Raw genomic sequence first — 5,516 nt, forward strand, 5'->3', positions numbered from 1 at the left:
GCTCTCCTCTCTCTCTCTCTCTCTCTCTCTCTAACTTCTCAAAACACATTACTATGCCACTGGAAGCCATTCAATTGAACTAAGTCATTAAATTAAATCATCTGCACACATTTTCTCAGTAAGATGAGTCTGCATGGTAGACTGATTTCATACAACATAAATATCTCCAGGGAAAACCAGATGGCAGTGGTACATCAGAACCTAGTTAGCCCTACAAAGACCACGGCCCTGGTTCTGGACATCATCTTTCCAGGAATCCTGTAACCCAGGGTAGATCTCAGTGGAGCCCAGCTGGTAGGCAGTTTTTCCCTCCCTGAGACATGTTCTTTACTCATGACTCTGTAGGGAGCAAGGCAGGCAGCCCTGGCCACCCAGTGTAGCTGGGGAATAAAGAATTCTGCAAATCTGAGGCCTGGGATCCAACAGAGACCACAAGGCCCCTAAGGGGAGAGGAGAATGAACCCCTGGACCCTCTGCTTCTTCCAATCCATCACTCAAGGAAGGGCTTGGGGAATGGGACCCATGGGGAACAAAGGCTTATTAATTACTCATGCCCCAAAGGCACAGGCCAGGGGAGGCTTCAACACCAAACAAGAAGGGAAGAGAGGACCATGTGGCTAAAATGACCCTGGCCAAGAGGAACTCAATAACGCAGTTAATTAGTTATTACTTTTTTTTTTTTACCATAGTAAAGACTTTATGTGTTTTGTGTGCGTTGTATAGATCACAATAAATATAAAACACAAAGGACAGGCAAACTGTAAGGGATTAGTCTAATTAGCGAAAAAAACATTAAACAGCTGACCTTGTAAATACTCTCTTTAAAATCTAAAACTTAAAAAACACATTACAAATGTCTTCCAGGGTCAGCCAGGATAGAACAATAGGCCACCAATACAGATCCCTTCCCCACTGTTTGCAATTGAGCAGGGCAGGCAGCTTTGCAAGAAAGACAGATGTCTGGAAGCAAGAAGTACTGTGTGCAGGTTTAAAGATGTGCAAAGAATTGCTAGGCTCTGGGAACCGAAACAGAGTCCCAGGGAATTTGAGAGAGATGAGGCCTTTACAGCAGAAGCAATTTCAATTCACATTAGAGACACAGTAATGCCACTTTTAAAGGATAAATATACACCAGCACTCTGGGAGGCAGAGGCAGGAGGATTGCAAGCTCAAGCCCAGCCTGGGCAACTTAGCAAGATTCTATCTTGAAATAAAAAATTTTAAAAGGTGCTGGGATATAGCTCAGAGTGAAGACCCTATGTCCAATTCCTAGTACTAAAAAAAAAATGAAACAAGAAAAAAAGGTTGAATATTTATGATTAAGCGTATAAAAAAACCCGATAAAGGTAACAAATCTATAGGCCTGGTGTTGTGGGTAAAGAAGCCAAAGGAGCTTCCAATAGAACTAAAACCAAATTTAGTAAAACAAGCCATCACCACCTCATCCCTTTAGCCAATCAACTCTCCGTTATTCACAGGCATGGATCATCACCGAAAGCAAACAGGGGATCCATGTGGTTTCCTCACCGGTCTACATTTGCAAATAGTAAGATCAGCAGCACAACCATGGGCTTGGTGAGTCAATGTGCTGTTCTTCCCCTTTTTTTTTTTTTTCCGCTTTTGGAAAAGATGTCAATAAATGTAGGCAGACTTGCATTGATTATATTAGTCAGTGTTTCATCACTGTAGCAAATACCTGAGATAAATTAACAGACACAAAAGGTTTACTTTGGCTCGTGTTTTGGAGATGTCAGACCATGGTCAGGCAGACCTGTTGCTATTGGATATGTGGCCAACCAGTCCCTCATGTTGGGATGGTGGGGCAGAGCAAAACCCTTTATTAATGGCCAGGAAGCAAAAGAAAAGGAGAAAAAAGAGGGACCCCACTGTGGTCCTCAGGGACATGATCCATTGACCTACAGACCTCCCATGAAGCCTCACTTCCTAAAGCTTGCACCACCTACAATCACAGCTCCCTGAGGACCAGACCTTGAACACATGGGCCTTGGGAGTTTACCTGAGATCAAATCTACAGCACAGGCAACATAGATAAATGAGATGCCCAAGAATCAGCATAAAATAGACTGAGAAAAGAGGCAGAGAAGATCCAAAGCTGCAAGAGACTCCTCCCCTCCTCCTCATAAGAGCTTAACTTCACAAACCCCTTATCCAGAAGACCAGCACTGCCTGGTACCAGGACCCAGACAGTACCAGCTGTTGACATCAGATGCACTGGGCTACAGTGGGAAGGTGTTCATATCCAGAAAATTTAAGGACAACATCTATGTCCAGACATTCATAAAATTTAGCTCAAGGTCAATGTCTCTCACAGCTAAAATTTGCTTACCTTTGTGCACAAAGTCTAGAGTTTGTAACAAGCTTGATCTGGACTGGGAGGGGTGCCGGGGATTGGAGCCAAGGCCTTGCACGTGCTAGACAAGTGCTCTGCCATGGGGCTGCATCTGCAGCTCAACCAGATGTTTTTAGTAAAAGATAAAGAGGAAGAAGAGGAAAGGGAGGAGGAGGAGATAAGATTTTTGAAGTTTCAGCCTACACTAGCCCGGTTTTAATATCTTCAGACACTATGGTAAAGAATAGTTAATACTGAGGTCATCAGTTTACAGATGAGGACACTGAGACTTAGAAAAATTGAGGTAGCATGCCTGTGCTGGCCAGAGCAGCTTTTCCTTTAAATGCAGCTCTCTTCCACTTTCCTTTACTCCTTTTATCTGGTGCTTCTCCCCCTGCCCCAGTACTGCAATAGAAGGTCCTTCCAGGGACAGGGTCAGTGCACTGCTCCCCCTGACACACCTGTACACACAGAATCCAAGTTGTCTTCCTCCCTGAGTTGTGCTGCCCTCCCTTTCCCTCCCTTCTCTCCTATAATGCTAGTCTCAGGCTTCCCGTCCCCTCCAACTCCTCCTCCTCCGGGGGGCCATTCACCATGACCTTTCAGCCCTCCTCCCTCGAGATCCTAGTACTCTTGCAAAGACTTGGATGCATGAGCGAGACATCGAACTTGGTCCAGGAAGCCAGGAGGCATTGGGACACAGCCAGAGGATCATGACAGAAAACCCTTGGTGCTCGCAAACACCGCTTCTCCCCAACTCTTCCTAAGCAATCAGTGAAAAACACCTGAAGAAGTCAATTTTTAGGAAAGAGAGAGAAAGGGGGGTGGAGGAAGAAAGAAGGGAAAGTGAGGCCAAAGGGAGAGAACAGGGAAGACAGGAAGAAGCAAAGGCAGAGGAAAAGAAAAAAAATTAAGATTCTAGGTCTGGACAGGAACAACCAGGCTTAAGAGAAGACCTGGAAATCTGTGCCGTTAGCTTTATAAGTTTAAGAGCCAGTGCAAGCAGGAGTGTGGCATCCAGAGCTCTCACACTAATCTGAGATCCAAGACTGAGGAAATTAAAGGAGACAAAGCACTAGAACCAGTATGGGCCTCTGCTTTTCAGGGTACTGATGCCCTCATCCGCTTCTTTTGAAGGCCCAAGGCCTTGGGCCCTACATCCTCTGATTCATGATCCCACCACTAACACAGAGGTCAGCTTGGGTGGTGTAGGAGCTTCCAGAGGAAGTGCAGTAGAAGGCTACCTCTCGTGAGGACAAGGATGTCACCACAGTTTTCCAAGCTTCAGGCCAGCACCCCTCCCAAGCCACCAGATGTTGCAACTGGACTTGTGCCCATGAGCATCCAGCACAGCTCGAACTGGGTTCTCAAGACTCCCTGTTTCATCTCACCAGGACGGAGGAGGAGAGAGCCCAAAATCCTGCTGGGAGGTGAGGGAGTGGGTGTACAGCAGCCTGGTGCTCACCTCGGAATATGGGTTTCAAGGGGGTCATGGTGTAAAACAGGTCAGCAGACCACAGTGTTCTGTTCCTTCTCTAAGGCAGGTTTTCTGCTGTATCTTCTCCCAGTTTCTTCTCTTGAATAGGGCAGTCTGAACCCCATCTCTGAGGGTGACCTGGTGTGAGCTCAAATCCTCACTAGGTAAAATACCCCAGCATGTGTGGAATTCCACCTCGCCTTGGTCACCTCTGTTAGCATGCTGGGAAATGTTTCCTTCTACTTCTGGGAGCTTCAGTTCTTAATCAGAGAAACCCAGTTCATGAGAATGGCTGGGCACACGACACCCGGCAAGTTGCTCTGTGCACATCCAGCAGTTGTGTGGCAGTTACCACAACTCTGCTATTGGCTACAGCTGTCTACTATTTTTCCACTTTAGGTAGTGCCTAAAATCAGACAGAACAATTTAAGATTTATTGCTATGACTCAGACATAAAAAATAACTGTACTTTCCTTCTTGGGAACTTAGATGGCACATGACTTGAACCACGAGCCCAACTTCTGGAAACTATAAATTTGCCAGTTCACATTGCCCAAGGACTATGGAATCCATCCCTACTCAGGCACCACCCTGTGGGGCTTCCAGTCTTCCACTACCAAGGCCTGGAAAATGGGATCATTGTCCCCTTGCCTTCTGGTCCCTGGAGTATGCACGGAGACAGGAGACCTCACTCCTCATTGTGTTACCTCTGACCTTTGCTTCCTCACTGTTCATTGAACTCATATTTCCTTTTGAGCTGGAAACCTGCCATGATTCCCAAATCTGTGGCCCAAGACCAAAGCTCTACATTCCTAGTCTACTGGGATTTAGCCCATGGTATTAAAAGTGAAGCACTGGAATTCAGAATCGTTTTCTCCTGTTAGGGTCCTGTTCTGTACTGAAAAGTGTACAGTTTGGGTACAAAGCACAGAACTGCTGATTCTTTGCACCGGACAGCCACTGAGAGCAGGCTCAGTTCCACTTACAGGACTGGACCTGCAGAAGGGATTAAATGGATCCCTACCTTGCATAATCCTGGAACACATGGGAGATGGAGCAATTCAGATCCCACCCAAGACGCCCAAATCCACATTTTAACAAGCTAGCCATCAGGCTCGGGTGCACAGGGATGTCTGAGGAGCACAGGCCTCTCGCCTTACAGTATGAACCTGTATTTGACTGACGTAAAAATGAAGCCGGAAGTAAATGGCAACACCACCAGGGAGCACCACCCCTCCCTCGTGTCAAGACCCCTCCTTCCTGTTCTGTCCCGCTTCCATTGTGTTGAGCACAGGGCCTATGCACAGACAGGCCCTCCGGAAGGCCTGTTGGAACGAGCCAACTGAGACCCAATATGGCGTCTGTAAAGGAAGTGCTTTGCAAATCTATTTGAAATGTGTTTACTTAGTTCTCATCCATAAACATTTTTGAGTGCTCACCGCATGCAAAGCCTTGGGCTAGAAGAATCAGGAAAAACAAAGTGGAATATAACAACCTCAGGGCATACCCCAGGTTTACAGTCTGGTTGGGGAACCAGACGCTATCACTGCATAACTCGGGGTGGCTTGAATGGAGAGTGCATGGGGTTTTATTTACTTTCCTGTGGAGTAGACACCAACATTTACCTCTACAGCACCATTAGATCAGTCAGTCACTTTGAACTGTTAGTACAAACGTTAAGGAAGAATT

The sequence above is a fragment of the Fukomys damarensis genome, unplaced genomic scaffold, assembly GCF_012274545.1.
Source record: "Fukomys damarensis isolate Sample0158 unplaced genomic scaffold, DMR_v1.0_HiC HiC_scaffold_17, whole genome shotgun sequence".
NCBI classification, from domain to species: Eukaryota; Metazoa; Chordata; class Mammalia; order Rodentia; family Bathyergidae; genus Fukomys; species Fukomys damarensis.